Below are 21547 nucleotides of genomic sequence, written 5' to 3'. Positions count from 1 at the left end.
ACCATGTAAATCGGGGGGATTTTAAAAGGGGTGTACACAAATGCCATTTCCAGTTCATCCCAAGTCACCCACTTAAGAGGTCTTCCAAACCCCACTGGTTTAATAGACTTTACTCCTCCCAGTTATCCCCAGCCCTTAAAACCCCACCAATCTTACTTTTTAGCTTTATTTTATAACTTTCACAGCATCCATAGCAGAAGTAAACTTACGCGGCAGGGGGCATTGGCACGCCAGAGCTCGTAGATATTTTTACGCACATCTCAGCTTCATGCCCCCAAACGCTCATGCTCTGCTAGCCCACGCCCACATCCTGCCCCTTTTTTGAAAACTTGAGATGTGCGCGCTGCAGCATTTACACGCATATCCGGCGGTTTTTAAAATCTGCTTGATGCACGTGAGCCCAACATATTCGCGCATCCCCTACTTAAGGTACACATTGGGCTTTTAAAATTCACCTTAAAATGCACCAAATTCTGGTTTCAGCATCATTTCATGTGGTGGGGTCCATTTGCTGTAATTCACACCCACCCTCTCTCCTCCCGTCTCTCTGAAGTTGGCGCTGCAGACTTTGGTTGTCCGCAGGATGTTTGCGTGTTAGTCTGCGTAAAAACGCAGCCTGCCTCTGCTGCCTGGATAGTAAGGTCAGGGCCAGCTCAAAGCTTCTCTGAAGTGCAGAGAAAACTGAATGTTGCTGTCCCGCACATCCCTCTGGGTCCTGACATTAGCTTTTCTCATGCTGGTCCTCTGGCTCTTCCCTGCGCTAAATGCTGGGCCCTGGCGCAGTCTCCTGCCACCCTCCCCCACACACATACACCAATCTTTCACCCTATTCCTTTCTTTGTTTGTTTTCTCCATTTCCCTTTTCTATCTCTGTCTCTTTCTTCCCTGTCTCCTTTTGGTTTCTTCTCCCTTTGCCTCTCACCCCTGTGTTGTGATCCCGTGGCATGAGCATTCCCCGTGGCTCTGACAGTTCAGATCGTCCACCAGGCAATCCTAGCTAGCCTCTGGTATGTTTCACACCTCTGAAGGTCCAGCACTTCACAATAAATTCAGATATGTAATGAATAGCCAACACCAAACCACTCTGAAGAACAAATTGTCTTATGGGTTACAATTTTAACAATTAACTTTTAAGTATCTGCTTATCCTGTGAGTGGTTTTTTACCATCACTGCACTGAAAATAAAACAGAATTGTTTAAAGTACAGACATAATAAATAGTTCCGTGAGTAAGTGAAGTAAGCAAGCAGAAAATATAACCACATAAGAAGGCGTTCCCTGCAATCTAGGGAGCATACTTTAAGGGATCTTACACCACAAAATCCCAAGTAACATTTGGATATAATCAGAGACACGTGAGTGCCCAAGTGTCCTGTAGTCAGAGGGAGAGTCTCTCATTGTGGTTAAATTTGTATTTTAATCTGACCTTTAACAATCCTAAATTAATCCAACACAATGGGGCTTTACAACTCAGCCCTCCCTCTTTCTTCCCTCCTGTTCCAAAAAGAGCATTTGAAAATTGGTCATCAGAGCATCACAACATCCTCTTTCAAAATTGGACAAGTGGTTTCACTTTCTAATCTTAATTTCTGTGGCTCTGATTTTTCTTCCTCTGTCTGCCTCTTTCCTCATCCAGTATTTTACTGCTTGCTTATTGCTCTTCTATTTAAAGCCATCTTTTTATTGTGTAGTTTTTCTTTCTATTTCCAAGCTTCTTTCTTTCTGCGTCTCCCTCCTCTGCTCCCCCTTTCCCAAACCTTGCTCTCTTTCATCCTCTTTTCACCAGCTCACTTTTATCTTTCCCCTCTCCTTCATGCCTCATTCTTGGTCTGTATTCCTTCCTTTCTCGTGTCCTCTCGCAGTTTCACTTCTCCCTCTCTTTCCCCATCCTGTCCATATCTTTCTTAGTCTCCCTTCCCTGTTTCCAAATGAGCCTAATTCCTCCTTTAAAACTGTCTCTTTGACATGCCCGAACTCAGTCTGTCCTTTTCCTTTCTAGTGCAGTCTACATTTTTCACTCCTAGTTCACCTTATTTTCCTCCTCTGAAAGGTGTCTTTCCCCTCTTCCCTTCCCTGTGGCCTGTCTCTGCTCTCTCTGTTCCCTTCTACCCTGTCCATGTCCCCTTCCCCTCTGTTCTATATTCTTACTCGTCCCCTTTCTCCATTCATTGTCTCTTAACTATTTTCTTTTAAAATGATTGGAAATAAAGGTCAAAAAATAAAGTAAAACCTTGTTATCGCACTAACTTAATATATTTCTTGACTAGTTTTCATTAGCTACACTCCCTTCATCAAGTCAAAACAAAATAAGCAGAAGATGATGTTGCCTGAAAATGCAACTGGTATGAAATGGAACGGGTGAAAGAGGGGTGTTGTTAGACCCAGATTTAGGCATAGGCAGCTGCCTAGGCTGCCAAAATTTGCATGTGCCAAATATCCAGGCCAATGAGGAGTCTCCTTCTGCTTCTTCTAGGGCCATGTACTGGCAGAACTTAGAGTCACACCAACATGGCACTCTGCCTATGGGTGCCAAAATTGTAACTCTTGCCTTGATGTGTTAACAGATTGATAAGAAGGTGACAGACAGACAGCTGAATTATGTCTGGTAGTCGGGGCATAGCGTCCATTGGGGTAGATTTTCAAAGGGTTACGTGCGTAACCCCCAAAAAGCTGCCCCTGCGCGTGCCGAGTCTATTTTGCATAGGCTCGGCGGCACACGCAAGCCCCGGGATGCGTGTATGCCCTGGGGCTTGCAAAAAGGGGCGGGGCCTGGGTAGTCCGGGGGCATGGCGTGGCTGGAGCCTCAAGGCACAGCGGCCATTTGCGCGTAACTTCTTCAACAAAGGTATGGGGGATTTTTTAGATAGGGCTGGGGGGCGGGGAAGATGGGGGAAGGCAGAAGACTTTGATTTCGGAGCGGCCTCGGAGGGAATGGAGGAAGGCTGCGCGGCTTGGCGCGCGCAAGTTGCACAATTGTGCACCCCCTTGCGTGCGCCGACCCTGGATTTTATAATCTGCGCGCGGCAGGGAGCACATATTATAAAATCGGGCGTAGATTTCTTCGCGCTGGGTTGCGTGAACAAATCTACGCCCGCGCGCACCTTTTAAAATTTGGCCCATTGTGTATAGTGGTGCACAGGCACCACCAACTTTAGAAAGGTGTATGCTGAGTACCACCAATTTTAGATGCCTGTAGCCATGGGCACATCCCAAAGTGGACTGGCCTATTGGGGCTTCAGGCCTGCTCTGGTGGGATGGTCATCCCAACCACATGGTTGGTGTTGATTGTAGCGGCTCCATGCCTGCAGAGCCACTGTGCTCAACACCAACCTGCAGCAGCAAGTCTCTCACTCAGTTCTGCCTTTGAACTTGCAGTGCAGCGGCGGCCTTGTGGGTTGTGGGTTCTATCTTCCTCTCTCTTCTCAAGCAACGCAACAGTTGCATGGCCTCACCTCTGCTCCCCACTCTTCTATGCAGCACCGCAATAGAGGAAATACTCGGGCCACTTCCCTTCGCATCCCCTCTTTTGCTCCTGCTGGTGGGGCTGAGGAAAACAGCTGGGGGCTGTGGGCAGTGCTAAAAAAGGAGTTGCTCAGCTGTGAGCTGCTGCCGGAGCTGAGGACAGGAGCTGCAGACCTCCACGGGAACCAGGCTGCTGGGCTGAATTAAGGAGAGAGCGGCAAGCTGCATGTTGAAGAAAAAGCAGAGGCAAAATTATAAGACATATGTTTCTGAATGTGTGAGTGTGAGAGAGAGAAGAAGTGTACTTATGTGGGCAAGAGAGAGAAAGAGGTGCTTCTGTGTGTGCCTACAAGAGAGGAAGTGTGCTTCTGCCTGTGTGTGTGAGAAAGAGGGAGGTGCTTATGTATGTGTGTGAGAGAGCGTGAATATGCTTCTGTTTGTGGGTGGTGTGTGTGTGTGAGAAGGAGTGTGCTTCTGTGTATGTGTGTGACAGAGGTAGCGAGCTTCTGTGTGTGTATGCTTGACAGGTAACCAGTGTGTGTGTGTGTGCGCGCTCTTGAGCGAGAGAGAGCCAGTGTTTGTATGTGTGTGTGTGGGGGGGGGGGGGGGGTGTGCCTGAGAGAGAGGGAGCCTGCCCTATGTTTAAAATTTTTCCTTTTATTTTTATCCTTTCAATTTTGTCTATCTTATGTGAGACTTTGATGTTTCCATTGTACAAGTGAATTTTATCTTGTATATTTGAAAAAGTTATAAAGAATGAAAAAAAAAAGCTTTACATCTTAATAAACGTTCATCTCACTTTTTTAAATGAGTTTCCCGAATTAAAAAGATTTTGGTCTTCAATTGTAGAGTTTCTTTTAATAATAATTGCCTCCTCCGTGGAGAATTCAATTGGTTACTTGACATTACTTATTTGATAAAACACATTGCCCTACAACAAGATAGCCATACCTGGGAACTCTCCAGATTTGACCTGGAGACTCTGGCATTGTAATGGAATTGCCGGGATTCCGGCCCAACACCTAAAATTTCCGGGGGCAGCTGCTGCTGCGCTTGTGAACGGGACAGGAAGAAGGGAGGAGGCTGACGGCAGAAGCAGCAGAAGCTATTGCTGAACTGATGAGTTTGGAGTGGGGAGAGGTAGTGAGTGAAGGGGGGTATGTGTGTATATACGTGAGGGAGGACATGTGTGTGTTTGTATATATGTGAATGGGTGTATGCATGGGGGACGGAGTATATCAGAGAGAGGAGAGAGCATGTCTGAAAGTGAGTGTATGTGTGTGTTTGTGTAGGAGGAAAATACGTGAAACTGTGAATGAGCATGGGTGGGTGTGTGTGTGGAAGAGGGAAAGAAGTAAGCGAGTCAACATGTGTGTGTATGTGGGGAAAATAAGAGGAGTTAAGGTGCAAGTCAACATGTGAGAATGTGTTAGGGAATGAGCGTGTGGGTGTGTGAAAGTGTTTGTGAACATGTGAGTTAGTGTGTATGTGCGTGTATAAGAGTAAGTTTCTGTACATCTAATCCCTCGCCCCTTCCCTCCACCCCCCCACACACACACGCATTCATGGTAATCTTAGGGTGACTGGAAATCAAAAATTCCCAGGTATGAAGATAGCTTTGTGAGACTTTGACCCCAATACATCCTGGAGTAGAAACAGGCTGACACTATTGATAAACAGAATATTAAACATGGTCAACAACCACTCTAGGTCATCTAATATTCCTCCATTTATTTGAAAACTTTTTATTTGAAAACTTTTATATACCGGTATTAGTATGCAAACATCATACCGGTTCACATTGTAACTAAAGGCAGAAATTACAATCAACAGGGAGGGGAAAACAAGGAGGATTATACATAGAGAAGGGGGCATCAAGCATACACACCCCTACTCCCTTCTGAACCCCATCCAACCGACCCACCAAGGCTGAAACCACACCATCCCAGAGGAATAATGCCCTCGAGTCGAGACCTGTTGAATATCATATAAAGAAAATAGTAGAAAAGTAAGAGATGTAGAACTCCCTCTAATGCCCCCAATAAAGAAGAGGAGAAAAGATCAGGGGGAGAAAAGAAAAGCACAAGAAATATTTTCGTTCTTGATAGCATCCTTGAAAACAAAGTCAGCTTTTGATGCAGAAGTCCCAGTCAATCCATTCTCCATCATATCAACGACCAGAAAAGGACGGTCTTGCAATCTTCCCTAATCCTCTTCAGTTGGTGGGTTCTCTTAAAGAAGAAGATCCTTCATAGTGCAGCGTAGCCTCCTGCTACCCTTGGTCATGCACTGCCACTTCAGAAAGGTTTCCTTGTGGTGAACATCAGAATTCCCAGAATGTAGAGTAACAGCAATTCCTGCAGCTCTTAAAAATCCATGCTGCTTCCTCAGGATCTTATAATTGGGAGGTGACACCACTAACTGTAAACACAAGTCCAAAAAGATGTAGTCAGCGATATCTAATATTCTCCTTTCTTAAAACATTTATGTCTCCCAGGTTTCTCCCCTTATTCATTGTCATAGATGATAAATTATTGTAGATTTCCACCTTGCAATCTTCCCAGATAAGAAAGCCCAACTTTCTAGCATAGGTCAATACTTTTTCTTGTAATGAAAAGTAGGCTATGCTATCACAAGACATATTTCTCCACATGGGGACAATAGTCTTGTATGCCCCCTGAACTCTCCTTCCCCCAGCTGCCAAGAAAGCTTTACTAATATTAAAAACCATTTGCTTGCAGTTCACATACTCTAAGGATTCAGGTATACCTTTAGCTCACAGGTTACTGTGGCAGCTCTTATACCCCAAGTCTTTTAATTTAGCATCAATCTTGGAGTCCTCAAGAGCAGCCATAAATTAAAAAAAAAAAAAAGTGCCTCAGATTGGTCATCAACTCCCTGCTCCACCTCTTCAACTCTCCGCCCCTTCTCGTCAATATCAGCATGCAGTTTTCCAGCAGTGTCCAAAATGTCCTCTTTTATGGATTTCATGTCATTTTTTAACTCTTGGAACCAGCTTTGAAAATCAGTGCGAGTCACTCTGTATTTCGTCTCTAAAATAAGCACCGCCTGTAGCCCACTCACTGCGGGGCCCGTTGCCATGCTCTACTCCTCAGGAATCGAGCTGCCGGTAACAAAGGAAAACGGTTTAAAATCCAAAATGGTTTTTCGCGGACATTTTCAGAAAGTAAACCACAAGTAATTCATGTAGGAAAAGTCACTTTGGGAGCTGCAAATGCAAGAGAAAAACAGGTGTTTGCTGCATTGCAACGGGGAGCTCACAACTTAGGCGGCCATTTGCCTCTGTGCTGTCACTTCCTCTTCAGGCCTAGGCAGACAACTAAAAAAACAATATTTGGGCTGCTTTGGGAGATTATGCAGCTCTGTGCTGTGGAGATTTATTCCCATGTATGAATTTTTTTTCCCTCTATCTCAAAGTTTCTGCCGAAGAGGTCCGAGTAATTTGTTAGCGAGTTTAGTCACTGATGACAGTCTCATCTTCCTCATAACCTTCTTCTTTCTTTTCCAACTGACATTCACAAAATCAGAAAAATTACTTTGTCAAGGACTTTAAAATATTTCAGGGTGAAGTCAGCAAATCAGTCATGTTGCATGTGAAAAAAGGCTCAGACGAATGTTTTCCAAAGAAACCCTTCCAAAAATAATGTTTTTGATAGCACCTGAGCAAACAGTCAAGCCGGGTACAGTGACACTGATAGAACCCTGTGGATTTCCTTCTGTGCTGTTGAGTCTGTATAATTAATTCTTATCATCACACTGCTGGCCCATCGCTCTTGAGAAATTTCACTATATGAGATTTAACACAGATACAATAATTTATATATGCAAAATGTTTCTAAAACTGTTAAAAGTGTACCAGACTGCTGATTTACATGCTAATTTGACAAACATGACCAAGGAAAAGGAAAGATCCCCTCAAAGCTCCCTGCTAAAAAAAAAAAGCAAAAACAAAAACCCTTGCTAAAACAAAATAGTCATCACTGGCTTTGTATTCTGTAAAAAAACATTAAAAAAAACCTCCTCCAGCTTCCAATGGAGAAAAAACTGGTAGCTGCCCTTCAATGGTGACTGAGCTGAGGCCTACCTGTACAAATTAGCAGCAGGAGATCAGACTGCGGCTCAGGCAGCTGAGTAAACAGGCAGCCCTGCAGGAAGAAGAGGTATAACTTGAAAGAAGAAGCACAGTATAGGGAGGATGAAGAGAAAAAAATTATATGGGGATATGGCTCACACCAGTACAGAACAACATGGCTGGCACAAGGAATTTTTTACCACCCTGGGCGGATTCAAAATTTAATGCACACCCCTCCCCCCAACTAGGTTCTGGGAGCTGGTAGCAGTCAGCGACTGTGCCTGTGATCCATCCTGGGCTAACAACATCCGTGATGACCCGACTCTCCCCGCCCCCCACTTGCCTCAGCGGGCCTCAGATCTGGAAGGAGAATGAGGCTGCCTTGGGTCCTCTGAGAACGCAGTGGCTCACAGTCCGTGCATTCACAGACACAACCACTGGCAGCAGCCGGGCTCAGGGAGGGAGAGCAGGCAGAGGGATGGGATGGAGGCATATGGGAACGTAAGAATGGAAGAACTGGCATATTGGGTCAGACCAAAGATTTGTCATAGCCAGCATCCTGTTTGACAGTGGCTAATCTAGTTCCTTGTTTGTGGAGTACCACAGGGCTTGGTAGTGGGACCTGTGCAGTTTAATACATCCATAAATGATCTGGGAAAGGGAACAACAATCGAGGTACTAAAATTTGCAGATGACACAAAATTATTCAAAGTTATTAAAACAGCAGTAAATGGCAAGGAACTGTACAAGGGCATCTGGATGGCAGATGAATTTTAATGTAGGAAAGTGATGCACATATGAACAAATCCCATCTACAGGCACCCACAATGCTGGGTTTCAAATTCGGAGTCAGCACCCACCCAGGAAAAGGATCTTGGATGTGGCTGTAAACACCCTTGGACGCAAAACTATTTTGGGTATTGTCAGTGGGTGGCCAGATAGTAAGACTGTTGGGGTTTCTGCTTTAAAAGATGTCATGGAAATAGTTTGCGCACTCAGAGTATTTTGACCAGGAAATAAATAAAAATAGAAAAATGATCTCAGAGGCACTTCTAGAATCAAATTAAAGAATTTTATTTTGCTGGCAAATGGATAATTTTTCAGGGTCTTTGCTTCTAGAAACAAGTGTATTAATTGAACAGAAGAAACTTTTCTATAGTGTTAATATTTTCAATGAGAAATGATTTACTTCTGATGCACAAAACAATTTTGTATATTTGACTTTCACTCTTTATTCTTTTTCACAGTATTTGAATAGAAACCGGTTCCTGTTCAAGGATTTCTTCTCACCAAGATACTATTAGGTAAGTATTTTTCTCAGTTACTTCTTAATGAGAACAAATGTAACTTTAATTCAAGAAATCTCATTCTTTGTGTCAACTTTTTATCATTACAGGCTCTTCAAGATATTCTGGAATCCTCCAGGTTTCCCTTCAGGTAAGTATGAACAGTTTTTTATTCTTTGACCTTGTTTAGCTCAATTACTAACTATGATTTCTTGTCTGTCCACACGTGTTTGCACTAGTGCAATTTACCAAAATTGTGTCACAGTTTATTAGTGCACACTTATCTTTATTTTATTTCTCGTAATAAATTTTGAGAGGCAGCTTGTGAATGCAGGATAGAGAACGCTGACCCAGGAATGATGTGAATGACTTGAATGGTGGCCTGTGGTCAAGGAATAGCTTACACTGCTTGATAGCACAGACTGAACCTGGGTTACCACTCTTAATCACGAAGTCTCAGGATGCAGTGGTCGACTGCGCTAAGTCAAACCAAATCAATAACAAAGACTGACTTCCTCACACCGTCAGTCTTCCGCAATCTACAATGTTGCTAGTGTGTCTCTTGACAATTAATTGAGCCTGGGGTTCTTGCTAAGAGAAATCAAAGATAATTATTTCAGCCCTGTCTAAATATGCAGGCTTTGTGAGAACTTATAGAATAAGAAAAATATTTAATAGAGATGTGAATCGTGTGATCGATCGATTTCGGCTGGGAGGGGGAGGAAATCGGATCGTCGCCGTTTGGGTTTTTTAAATATCGTGAAAATCGTGTAAATCGAAAACCGGCACACTAAAACATCCCTAAAACCCACCCCGACCCTTTAAAATAAATCCCCCACCCTCCCGAACCCCCCCAAAATGCCTTAAATTACCTGGGGTCCAGAGGAAGGGTCCCGGTGTGATCTTTTACTCTCGGACCTCCGGTGCTTGTAGAAATGGCGCCGGCGCTACCTTTGGTTTTTCCATACGGAAAAACGATTCGCATGCAGGAAGTCGTTCCCGGACCCCCGCTGGACCCCCAGGGACTTTTGGCCAGCTTGGGGGGGCCTCCTGACCCCCACAAGACTTGCCAAAAGTCCAGCGGGGGTCCGGAACGACCTCCTGCAGTCGAATCGTGTTGTCTACGGCCGGCGCAGCTGAGAGGCAGGGGGCTCCTTCATTGCCCTGAGAGGCTGGAAGAGAAATTGTTGCCTGCGTGCAGCCTGTGAATTCATTATTATACTTTAATGCATACACAGCTACAGTGTTTAGGCAGTTCACTGGCAGGATCTAACATTTATGCAAATGAGGGACACCATCTCTCTTCTCCCCCCCCCCCCCCTCCGCTGCCCCCACCACTGGGCCTCAAGTGTCCAGTCCTGGTCTGCGGAAATGTTGGCAACCCTACCACTCTCCCTGATTGTAAGGGAATTCAGTGCCTCGGCTACAGTTCCTGCTAGATACCTCTGCCTAGGTGTGGTCTTCGCTCCTAATCCTGACTCCTGTCCCTGCTGGTCTCCTTGACTGTTTTTCTGGTTCCTGCCTCTGCTTCAGTCTTGCCGTTTCCTGCCTGCTCTGCTTTTCTTTGCCGTTGAACTGTGCTCTTGTTGCTGACCTTCTACCTTACCCTGCCAGCCCTGAGTATTAACCTGCCTCCCTCTCTGCCTGAAGTCTGCCAGGCCTGACCATAGCCTGCCTTCATCTCTGCCTCGACACTGCCAGGCCCGACCTTGGCTCACTTCTCATCTCTGCCCAGTCTCTGTCCATCCCCACCGCAGGCAGCATGCAACACCTCAGCTGCCACCTGTCGGAGCTTGGTCTGTGCTTTCACGAACCAGGCTGAATCAATCCAACAGCAGCTCAAGGGCTCACCTCCCTGCAACATGAGCACGTTTTCTCTTAACTCTCATCATACAATTTTTGTAAGGTACTGCTTCACCTGGAGAGCTCAAATTTCTGTCGCCTTTGATCTTATCCCATGAGGTTAGCAATATTATTTTACTTATTTATATTTATATTCTGCCTATAATGGCGCATACTAAGCGGATTACAGGTGCATAATTAAAATACAGTAAACAATAAAACAACAACATGGTAAAATGTAACCTTAAACAGTAACATCATTCCATTGTTACAGAAAAGGTTTCCTGGAATGAACAGCTTTTAATCTTTTTCTAAAAACCTTTCAATCAGTTATTGATGTAAGTTCATCAGGGAGAGAGTTCCATAGCTTAGGGCCAGTTATGGAAATTGCACGATTAGGGGATCTCTTGTAAAGGAACCCCCTTTACACTTGGGTAACATTAACAGATGTGGCGAAGCCAAGCATAAGCTCTGGAATGGAATATATTTTTTAGATGAATGAGCTAGACAACTTGGCGCCTTATCTTGAAACAAGTTAATAATTAGCATGATATCGTTAAGTTGTAATCACTGAGACACTGATAACCAGTGTAATTTTTGCAACACCACTGTAGCAAGACATCAACATCTGGTTGTGCTCTAATCTGCTTATAAGTAAAAACACTCTTAGCGCATGATTGATTAGTTATTAATGTACATTTCAGTCGATTATGACCTGATTAGAGAACATCAAAATTATCATTAAAAGCAATCAATCCTTGCAGTACCAATAAATCAGGTACCTCAAACAAATCTAAGATATGTCCATGGCGATGTGTAGACAATTGCATTAATTGCTGCAAGCCTGAAGTGGTCAAGAAATCCTTAAAGGTTCCAACCACTGGCATGCTGTCATCATCATCATAAAATATTAAAACTGCCCAAAACTACAAGACCCTTGTGTATAAAATATAATGAAAAAATCATATCCATAATAGCTCATTAGGACAATGGTTTCTAACTAGGGGGAAAGTACAAAAGACAAAAAGTGTGGTCATAACCGTATCAACATCCCTTCACATCTTCCCGAATAATTGTTCTACCTATAAAATATCTCCATATAGTATTAGAAGCCCACCTCCACTGGAACACTACTTAATGTTTCTTTAAGAAATACCAGTATTTATGTTACGTTTTTGTCTTTCAGGTGCAGCTGAGCACTGATTTCAGATGGAATTTCAAGTAGGTAAAGACAAGAAATGCGTCGTTGATCTGTCTCTGTGTGTTTTTAGTTACTCTTTTCTCTTTTAAATGTTTTCCGGTCTTTGTGAGTCTTGAGTTCTCCTGTAATGTATGCTTTTTCCCTTACTTTATTAACACAGTTACTTATGTCCGTTCCTGTGTTTTTATGTCTCTCTCTCTTTCTCTGAACTGCTCTCAGTGTTGCAATCTACCTAGATTTTGAGGTGCATTAAAACTTAGCTGACTCAAGCCTAGTGAAAATCAATCCTCGTCCCCTCCACTGGTGTCTATCCACAAGGCTGGTGAAATGCTGGCAGTGGGTGCAGTTGAATTAGCTGAATGAATTCCTTCTCCAAGGTCTGGGGAGCATTGTCTCTTGGCTTGCTTCTGAACGTATCTAAGCTTTAATTAAAATAATAGTGTAACTCCTACACCCCTTCTCTTCTGAAGATGTACAAGACATGAGTTCTCTAAATGTATGTCCACGAAGGCTTGTTAGAACTTGGCTAGCTAATTTTGCATACAATAATAATTAAATTTTCCTATTCTTACTAAAGCACAGAGGAAATTTGGGAAACAATGTGAGAGAGAGAAAGAAACCCTACCACTCACACACTTTCCTTTCTACTCACAAATCTGGCACACTCACTCACTTTGCTGCTGTTGTAGATGAGTGTTTAAGGACCACTTGGAGTTGTTAGTGTCCCTTTTGAATGCTCTGCTAGGAACAGAACTCTGCTGCCAACTCTTTTAGATGTCTACAAAATCATGAAAGGATTTGAACAGGTTAATGTAAATTAGTTATTTACTCTCTCAGATAACGGAAGGACTAGGGAGCACTCATGAAGTTAGCAAGTAGCTCATATAAAACAAATTGAATACAATTCTTTTTCACTCAGTGCATAGTTAAGCTCTGGAATTCATTGCCAGATGATGTGGTTATGGCATTTAGTGTAACTGGATTTAAAAAAGGGTTGGATATGTTCCTAGAGGAAAAATCCATAAACTGGTGGAATCTGGCATCTAAACCTGAGATCCCTTCCACAGATAATTGTTCTCTTATTTATAATTTGTTTCTCTTCAGGAAAAAATTTAATTTAACCCTTACAGTCATACAGTATTTAAGCAAAGGAGATATCTCAAATTTTACTTCACTGAGAATGAGAGCATAGTAATAAATGTATCTCATAACAAAGTCTTTCTCTCTCTCTCTCAATCTCAGTTTATCAAATGTGGACTTCAAATTCCGAGTATCCACCAAAATTTTATCAAGTAACTGACTTTTCTGAACTTATTGCTTCCTTTGACTCCAGTTTCAGAAAACACACTTTTTGCTACAGACTCATATTCACACAAACCTCTTTCACAGAATGGCATGCCTGTCCTCTCTCTGCTCAGCTTCAGTAGTTTTCTGGCACTTTAGAGTTGTCTCTGAAGAGATAAGGTCTGACACCTTCTGCTCCCTGGGTCTCTCAAAGCCAGCCTGACTGACCTCTCTACTGCCACCCTTCAGTGAGATCAGTACTTCAGGGATGACCTGGGCTTGAATAGTTCCCAAGGGTGCTTTAGAGCAAATGTTAACCTACTTTTACTCCATAAACTCCCCCCTTCTCTGTATGAAGTTGGAGGAATAAACTTTTAGGAATTTTTGAGCCTGATTACACATCTGGATGGGATTTGGATTTACTTGATTAATGGAAAACTCAAATGTGGTATTCCACCAGCCTCTTCACAGCATCTTTCCAGCACAGGCGAAGGTAGGGGCTATCTCATTTACATACACGCTGGCAGGAATTTTCCACAGCTCTAGCCTTTGCGATGCTGACTTTGTAAAATGAAAGTAAAAACCTCGGGCAGCGCTGCTCCTCCCTCCCAGCCCACGAGGAGGTGTGGGGGGAGAGAGAGCTCTCCCAGCTGCCTGCACATCTACCCCATGCAGTAGCAAACTCCGTGAGAGAAATGGAAAAGCATGCCACATCCCAGCAATGCTTTCTTCCAGCCCCAGGACTCAGGTCAGTAAGATAAAAACAACCTTACCCCCTTATTTTCATATTTTAACCTCTTGTTAAACAGGGAATGCTGCTGTTCTCCAGTCTTCCAGTAACTGGCTCCCTTTCTCTGCTGCTGCGTCAATTCCTTTGGAGTTCAGCAGAGCAAGGATGGGACAGCCTTCTGCTGCTTGGACTATTCCCGGTGATACAGTGCCCTGCCACTTATTTGATGCCCCCCTCCCTCCAAGACAGAGCCTGGGGACATGTCACCCACTTATCACCTTTCCTTCAGAGCCCTGAGGCAGAGTTCATTACAGATTCAGATTGCATACTAAGTACAGCCACTGTCTGGCAATGAAGCGCCAAAGGGAAAAGCCTCGGAGTGCCTTCATCACAGCCCAGCAGATATGAGACGTAAACCCTGAAGAGCTGGTTTGCTAATAACATAGAATTTCAGGGCTGCTACATAATGGCTGCTTTTTACAACAATTATCAACATTTCCAATTTTCCCTGTTTTAAGTTTATAAAAATTAATGAATCGCCTCAACCGAAGAACAAGGTGATGTAGGAGGGAGACTCTTTTTCAGTCCTCATGGTCCCTCTCCCTAACTTTCCTCTCCCTCATTGTATCTCACTGGGGAATGAGGACGGCTCCCTCTTTTGCTTGCTAGTTCTCCTGTTTTAAGAGTTTTCCAGAGATGGGCTGCATGAGTGGCACATGCACAGACTTCCCTTATAAGATGCAGAATGCCCCTTAACCAGAGGCATTATGATGTTTACATTTTATTCTTCGTTTCTTTTTGAATAATTCTTAATATTCTGTTTGCTTATTTGGCAACCACCGAGCACTGAGCTGAGGATTTAAATGTACCATCCACAATGACTCCAAGATCCTTTTCCTGAATGGTGACTCCTACTATGGAAGCAAGCATTGTATACATGTAGCTTGGATTATTTTTGCCATATACACTATTCCATATTAAATTTAATGCCCATTTCCTCAGTCTGGCATGGTCCTTTTGCCGTTCCTGACAGTCGACTTGTGCTTTAACTAATTTTTTATTTAGCATTTTTTTATATACCAAGGTATAGCAGAGTTGCCTTCACTCCGGTTTACATACAGAAACAACATGTTACATTGAACGATGTATGAAGTTTACAATTTAAATTAACGATAGATAAAGACATAACAAGAATGAATAACAAGATAACACAGGATAGAACCCTGAATAGATGAACATAGATCTCAAGATGCATTGAAGGGCATCTGTATCAATGAAAACAGGGAGATTGAAAAATAGCAGAATAAATAAAAGTATTTTAAAGTCATTTTTTTAATATTTGAATACTTAATGTTTTCTGCGTACTTGGTATGTCACTCAGTGATCCCCTCTTTCCAGCACAGATCCCTGGGGCACTCCACTGTTTACCTTTCTCTACTGGAAAGCTGATCATTTACTCTTGCTCTGTTTCCTAACTTTTTACCTGTTTCCAATCCACAGTAAGACCTCGCCTCCTATCCCATGACTTTGTAGCTTTCTGAGGACTTTCATGGGGCATTTTATCAAATGCTTTATTGATTGCTTCACACGCTTATTCACACCTTCAACGAATTCTCATAGGTTAGTAAGATATGGCCACCCTTTGATACATCCATGCTGGCTCTTCCCCGTTAACCCTTTGTTTATCTGTATGATTAGTAACGTTGTTCTTAATAATAGCTTCCACCAGGTTTCTGGGCACTGATGTCAGGCTCAGCACTCTCTGGTTACTTGGGTCACCCCTGGAGCCATTTTTGAAAACTGGGATACATTTGCTACCTATAGAGGTAGTGAGGGCTCACAGCTTGGTTTTCTCCTGTTCCCCCCTATAGTTTGCTGCCCATAGGCAGACCCCTATGTTTTGTGGTTTTAATTATCATGTGGAAAACCCAGGCCAAAGAAAGAAACAAGTATATGATAAGTTGTGCCCACCACGCAGTTCTGTGGCACCGATGTGCTGGAGGGTGTTATTCTCTGAAAGCAGAGGGTTTCTCAGGGAGTGGAGCTGAGCTACTGAAAGCCCTTTACTGGCAGCACATCGCTACCAAAGCCTCGTAGGAAGTCACGTAGCAGTCAGCTTGTAAGCAGGGCCGGAATTAAAATAACGTCGTCCATAGGCAGAGCGCCATGGTGGCATTGCCTTTGAGGCTGTGCCAGCACATGACCCTAAAGCAAGCAGAAACTGGCCTGGATCTCTGGCAGTTGCCTGTGTTGCCAGAGCCTAAATCCGGGCCTAATTAAGTCTTCCTGCGAAAGACTCATGCAGCGCCTGCAGCTGGGGACGAGCAGCCTCTGAGCACTTCCAAAAGCAGTAGTGACAGTATCCTGCCCCCGCCAGCCCCAGGTCAGGAAGGATTTTGACAGCTTTCTGAGCTCAGCCTGTGCAGTACCAGCAGCGGCCAGTAGATGGCTCTTGCTGACAAGCTGATGGGGGGGGGGGGGGGCCCAGTTGTGTGTGCAGTGTGTGAGTGAGTGCATGTGGTGGATGACCCAGGAATAAGCAAGTCATACGCAGGGGTGTGTGAGTGTGTGAGAGACTCTATCCATCTCAGCGTCTGTGGGACAGAGCCTGGACTTTGGGATCCACCAGCACAAGGCACCCGAGGAGAGCGTGGGGAGTGCAAGAGAGTGGCCGAGAAGCGGCAGAGCACGATCTCACCCGCTCCACCTCCAGCTCCAGGTAAGGGCACTGGGCTGTTGCTTGGCTCGTCTTGGGAGGCTCTGTCCCTGTTCATCTGTTATCCAGGGGTGCAATGGGGAGGGGGGGAGGGGTGGCACAGCTGGCGTCAGACTGGTTTGGAGGCAGACCCTGGAGTGTGTGGCCTTGTGGCCGATTAGTTCCCCCCCCCCCCCCCCGCTCTTGTAGAGGAGTGAGGTGGGGTAATATTTAAGGTGGTACAGCTGATTGAGGTATTTCCCCTCCCCACCCCCCAGATGCTGAAGCACATGCCCAGTTGGCGATGGTGGGTATGAGCTCCCCAGCCGGGCTCTGTCCGAGCGGACATTCTGCTCTCCACCCCCTCACTCCCACTCTCCCCCAGGAAGGCTGGGGTACACAAACACTTTTTGGGGTGAGCTAGGGCTCTTTGCAGTGGGGATTTCTCTCAGGAAATGCATCCCCACACCACTCCTCGCCGGCTTTGCTTCCCCTCCCCCCTTGTGTTTTTTGTATTATTTTTTTTTTCTGGCAGAAGTTAAGTTTTTGTTCTCCTGGGGCCGAGAGTTTTGCAGGGCAGAGAGTCCCTGCCCTCGCTTCTGCCTGCGTTGGCAAAGTGCAGGTGCGGTGGCTGAAGCGCAGGCTTTCGCAGCCTCGCTGCGCTGGAGAGTTTAGGAAGAGAAGCGGCCTGGCTCTGAGCGCGCCCCCTTCCACCCTGGTCCTACTTCTGGAAGGTGACAAGTGGGGAAACGCAGAGCTGCGTTGGCTTGGCCGGGCTGTGAATGGATTGATGAGGGCAGGAAGCAGCTGCTGGGCTGGAGAGGTTCACGGCGTGCACCCAGTAACATAGGAGCACTTTGCTTTGGGTAGTTTGTGACTTTGTTTTTTTTATTTTCAGGGATGTGCTGCTTCCTCACTAAAGCCATAATACCTTACTCAGTCAGTCCACGGTGACTGGCTCCAGAACAAGTGGCTCTGCGTTGGGCTTCCTTGCCTGAGCCGCGGCCCTCTCTCAACACACAGCGCACAGTTTACAACCCATGCAACAAGGAGTTTTGCTCACAAAAATGCGTGAACAGGTTTGCTCCCTCTCATGCAAATCCCATGCTAATAAAGGCATTAGCTATTACCCTCTGAATGCAGAGGTGTGCTGGCTTTATCTTGTGTTTTCTTAGTGGCGGTAATTTAACTCCTAAGTCTGAGGTGGAGTAAGGTTTCCCAGGCTGATGCTGGTCTAGGGCCAGAAGCTGGAGTTCCGGTGTCGGGACCCGTGTTTAGGATCATATGCGCTGAAAACACATTTTGTGTGGAGAAATCATATTTTATTTGCAGAAATCCTTGTTTTAATGCTCAGCTTATGTACATCGGACCCTGTGATTGCTATCTTTGGAATTTCTAAAGAATCTTAATGTTTTACTAGGTTTGACCCTTTCCAAATGCCTTTATTTATATGGCATTGTAAGCAGCCTAGGGTATTTCTAGGAGCTGCCCAGGTTCGCGCAGAGTGGTGTTTTAATGGGATTTCAGTTTTTGTACTATGAAAACGTTAGACCGAGTACGATGTTGAAAACAGTACAGATGGGCCATCCAATTCAAATTACATTGGGGTCTTGTCTGAAACTGCATGAGGTCTGCATAATCCAAGCTGAACTGGGACAGATGGCAAGTCGGCGCTGATACATCCTGGACCATCTTAGTCTGCCAGCTCCTTTCGGCTTGGTTTTGGATGTATATCAGTGACATCTCTAGGTAGAAATATTTAAGGAGGCCAAGCTACAGCAAATTAGGTATGGAGCAAGCAAATCAAATTGACAATTCTGTTCCCCATGCCTACCCCTGCAGACAGCACAGGTGCACACCGGGCTGCATCATGGCCACGAGGCCTCCAGGACTGTAGCAGGAGGGAGTCTGGAGCTTGTGAAAAGTTCTCATTTTGATGCCCTTCTTCATCCTTCTTTCTCTGTATCTTTTCCTTCCCTCTCCAGCAACTCGTTGCGTCCCTCTCCACAGTCCTCCGTTACCCCTCTTACCGAGGCTCTGTATGGCAGCAGCAGCAACAGGTTAGTTTCCTTTTCCTTCTGCATAGGGAAGACTGACCCATCTGCTTCCTTTTTTTTCTGGCTTGTGCCAACCTTTTGGTTCCTCCTATTCCTATGGTAACTGTTTACTCCTTCCCTCCCTTTTCTTCTTTCCTTCTGTTCCTGGGCTTCTATCCTCTTCAGCTCCTCCCTTTTCCTTCTTTGCTTTCTCACAGGTTTGTCTCATTCAGACACTCCAAATTTGGATTCTTGACTGCAGGACAACCCACAGTTAGGGCAAGGGGCAGAGAAGAAAATATAGCAAAAGTTTCAACCATCCCTCTCCAAAAGAAGTATAAACAGGTTTGGATTTACGCACAGGCCTACTAGGCCCGTGCTTAGAATGACCATATCTGTGGGGTAGCAAATCTCCTTCCCCACCCCACCACCCTGTAATCCTGTCCTGGACCTTCGGAGGCACCTCTCCCGCTGCAGCTGTGCTGCCTCCTTCCTACGGACCACGTCTCCAGCAGCGATCCTCACAGTGCAGTGAGCATGGGGACTAGGCCTGCACTGTGAGCCGAGATCTGGCTCTGGGGGACAGCATCCACAGCTCGGAGATTTGTTGGGGGTAGGGAAGGGGCGGTCCATCTCTGGCCTTGAGTATAAAAGGTGTAATCCTGCCGAGGGTAGACAGGTGTGGTGGTAGTGTTATTGTATGTCAGGCACTATATGCCCATTCACCTGCACCTTGTAATGGTCATCTGTCCCCTCTAGCCCTGGGTGTCCATTCCACTGCCGTTGTGTCCCATGCACTCTAGTAGTGGTGCATGCTTCCATGGCTGGCGGTGTCTTACTTAGTGCTGATGGCTTTTCCTGTCCTCACTGACAAATGTTGATTCCTACCCCAGTTTGCCCTCTGAATCATCCAAACGCTGGCGTTACGGACCCAACCAGCATGAGGCTTGGCAGTTGTAACTGTGCTGTAACTATGGTGATCCGAGAAACTACAGACCAGTTAGCCTGACTTCAGTGCCAGGAAAAATAGTGGAAAGTGCTCTAAACATCAAAATCACAGAACATATAGAAAGACATGGTTTAATGGAACAAAGTCAGCATGGCTTTACCCAGGGCAAGTCTTGCCTCACAAATCTTCAGTTTTTTGAAGGAGGTAATAAACATGTAGATATAGGTGAACCGGTAGATATAGTGTACTTGGATTTTAAGAAGGCGTTTGACAAAGTTCCTCATGAGAGGCTTCTAGGAAAAGTAAAAAGTCATGGGATAGGAGGTGATGTCCTTTCGTGGATTACAAACTGGCTAAAAGACAGGAAACAGAGAGTAGGATTAAATGGACAATTTTCTCAGTGGAAGGGAGTGGGTAGTGGAGTGCCTCAGGGATCTATATTGGGACCCTTTACAATATATTTATAAATGATCTGGAGAGAAATACAATGCAATATTTTCTGCTTTTCTGTAAATTTTTTGGGCTCCTCATGAATTAACGCCTGCTCCAGGTTAATTTTTGTGGGGAAGTAGGTAATAGCCTCATCAACATGAATTTACATGTGATGAGCGCTATTACCTATGCGCTCAGTTGGAAGTGCTAATTGTGAGTTGAGCCGAGCGCTGTGGCCAGCGTATGGTATTGCATCGGCCTGTAAATATTTTCTGTACTCTATGTTGGCCCAATTATAAGACAAAGATTTGTCTTGGAAAGCGTCTTTCTGAAAAACAAACTCATCTTGTAATCACATGCTAGGCGGCAGCATCCCCATATGGTTCTGGGAAGGCAGGGTTGTCTCAGAAGAGATCACTGAACTGGCAGTCATGTACAGGGCTGTATAGAGAGATGCAGCCTCCTAGCAGTGGCCTGGTGGGGGACCCGAGAGGCCTGAGAAGTCCTCCTTGTGTCGAGGAAGCAAACACTGGAATGCAGAACTGGGAAGTGAGCAAGAGGACAGGCAAGGCTGTGAAATGGGCGCTGGCCTCTCAGCCCCACTGGGGTATCAGAGAAACTGAAATAGGCCCAACAAACCTGAGAAGAATGGGTGAAAAAACATGAGAGCAGATGTGGATAAGAAGGAGAGGAGAAAAAAGGGCAAAAGGCAGTGTGGGCAGGGAACGAGGGGTGAAGGGAGGTGAAAAGGAGCAGAGGGGAGTGCTAATAGGGAATCTGAAACAACAGGTCCTCTAGTTTAGTCTCAGAATATAAGGGCCCTTTTATTATGAAGACCCTCTTATATTTGAGCAATCACAGTACATAAATATATATTTAGAAAAGTTACCCCTAGATTAATCAAAATGCTAAGTTTGCATGGATAACCAAAAGGGGTGTGTTTATGATAATTTTATAATTACTACAGCACGTGCTTTCGTATTAAAATTTTTGCACCCTGTGCTACCTGTTTAAAGGAGAGAGAGAAAGAGACACTTTATATGGTTCTCATATAAGTCAACTATTTATACCACTATAGGAGGGTCAACTAGTAACATGAGGTGAGGATTTAGTGGTAGTTTAGGGTTTTGGGGCCAGTTTTACATGCAGAGTGAGACATACGAACCACACAGTACACGTCAGTGAAGATTTGACGTCACTTGGAGTGATGCTAGGGCAAGAGAACACTGTAGAAATCTCATGTTTGTGAGACTTTCCTTACTCCAAAAGTCGTCAAATCTTCACTGTGGTGTACTGTGCTGTGCCTACGTCTCTGCATGTAAAACTGGCCCCAAAACCCTAAACCACCACCAAAACTTCAACACGAGTTATTAGCTGGCCCTCCTATAGTGATATAAATAATTGAATACTGTGAAAGCTTCCCTAGAGGCTCTCTCCCCCTCCTCCACCTCCTACCCAACCCAACCCAGAAATGGCCAAAATGCAATTTGCAATCTTTATCATAAATTGTGTTAAGCACATTAACACCAGGAAAAAAG

The 21547-nt window shown here is 44.8% G+C and overlaps 1 protein-coding gene across 5 annotated transcripts in view; it reads left to right on the top strand.

Moving 5' to 3' along the window:
- Positions 1–21547, top strand: part of MOB3B (MOB kinase activator 3B) — a 268138-nt gene that overhangs the window by 26455 nt on the left and 220136 nt on the right. For 2 of the 5 annotated variants that reach the window (XM_029606598.1, XM_029606624.1), the window contains 3 exons: positions 8802–8858; positions 8951–8991; positions 11869–11903. The gene's annotated coding sequence lies outside the window, so the exon portion shown is untranslated. Of the gene's footprint in view, positions 1–8801; positions 8859–8950; positions 8992–11868; positions 11908–13794; positions 13916–16509; positions 16617–21547 lie in introns of those variants that run through there. The other 3 variants (XM_029606608.1, XM_029606613.1, XM_029606633.1) reach the window with 3 other exon arrangements.

This window comes from Rhinatrema bivittatum, chromosome 1 (assembly GCF_901001135.1).
Source record: "Rhinatrema bivittatum chromosome 1, aRhiBiv1.1, whole genome shotgun sequence".
NCBI classification, from domain to species: domain Eukaryota; kingdom Metazoa; phylum Chordata; class Amphibia; order Gymnophiona; family Rhinatrematidae; genus Rhinatrema; species Rhinatrema bivittatum.
The sequence above is the reverse complement of the archived record's forward strand: the minus strand, read 5'-3'. Positions and strand labels throughout refer to the sequence as shown.